The sequence below is a fragment of the Arachis stenosperma genome, chromosome 7, assembly GCF_014773155.1.
Source record: "Arachis stenosperma cultivar V10309 chromosome 7, arast.V10309.gnm1.PFL2, whole genome shotgun sequence".
NCBI classification, from domain to species: domain Eukaryota; kingdom Viridiplantae; phylum Streptophyta; class Magnoliopsida; order Fabales; family Fabaceae; genus Arachis; species Arachis stenosperma.
In genome coordinates, this window is record NC_080383.1 from 26,717,948 (window position 1) to 26,718,934 (window position 987).

General features: G+C 42.6%; 1 non-coding gene across 1 annotated transcript; it reads left to right on the forward strand.

The window, feature by feature from the left end:
* The first annotated feature begins 228 nt into the window (after window positions 1–228).
* On the forward strand, window positions 229–336 carry LOC130942872 (small nucleolar RNA R71). Its single transcript, XR_009071418.1, has one exon. It is a non-coding gene; the product is annotated as a small nucleolar RNA R71 (small nucleolar RNA).
* The last annotated feature ends 651 nt before the right edge of the window (window positions 337–987 follow it).

Here is a 987-nt window from a genome sequence, read left to right on the forward strand (position 1 = left end):
ATTCAGAGTGTCAATCTCAAGAACTCCTTTCTTCTGACTAGTCCCATTGTTCACAGGATTCCTTTCAGAAGTGTACATGAATTGGTTATTTGCAACCATTTCAATCAGTTCTTGAGCTTCTGCAGGCGTCTTCTTCAGATGAAGAGATCCTCCAGCAGAGCTATCCAAGGACATCTTAGATAGTTCAGAGAGACCATCATAGAAAATACCTATGATGCTCCATTCAGAAAGCATGTCAGAAGGACATTTTCTGATCAATTGTTTGTATCTTTCCCAAGCTTCATAGAGGGATTCTCCATCCTTCTGTCTGAAGGTTTGGACTTCCACTCTAAGCTTACTCCATCTTTGTGGTGGAAAGAACTTTGCCAAGAAAGCATTGACTAGCTTTTCCCAAGAGTCCAGGCTTTCTTTAGGTTGAGAATCCAACCATATTCTAGCTCTGTCTCTTACAGCAAAAGGGAATAGCATCAGTCTGTAGACCTCAAGGTTAACCCCATTAGTCTTGACTGTGTCACAGATTTGCAAGAATTCAGCTAAGAACTGATGAGGATCTTCCATTGGAAGTCCATGGAACTTGCAATTCTGTTGCATTAGAGAAACTAATTGAGGCTTAAGCTCAAAGTTGTTTGCTCCAATGGCAGGGATAGAGATGCTTCTCCCATAGAAATCAGGAGTAGGTGCAGTAAAGTCACCCAGCACCTTGTTGTTTGCTCCAATGGCAGGGATAGAGATGCTTCTCCCATAGAAATCAGGAGTAGGTGCAGTAAAGTCACCCAGCACCTTCCTTGCATTGTTGGCATTGTTGTTGTTTTCGGCTGCCATGTGTTCTTCTTCCTTGAAGAATTCGGTCAGGTCCTCTAAAGAGAGTTGTGCTTTAGCTTCTCTTAGCTTTCGCTTCAAGGTTCTCTCAGGCTCAGGATCAGCTTCAACAAGAATGCCTTTGTCTCTACTCCTGCTCATATGAAAGAGAAGAGAAAAAGAGAATGT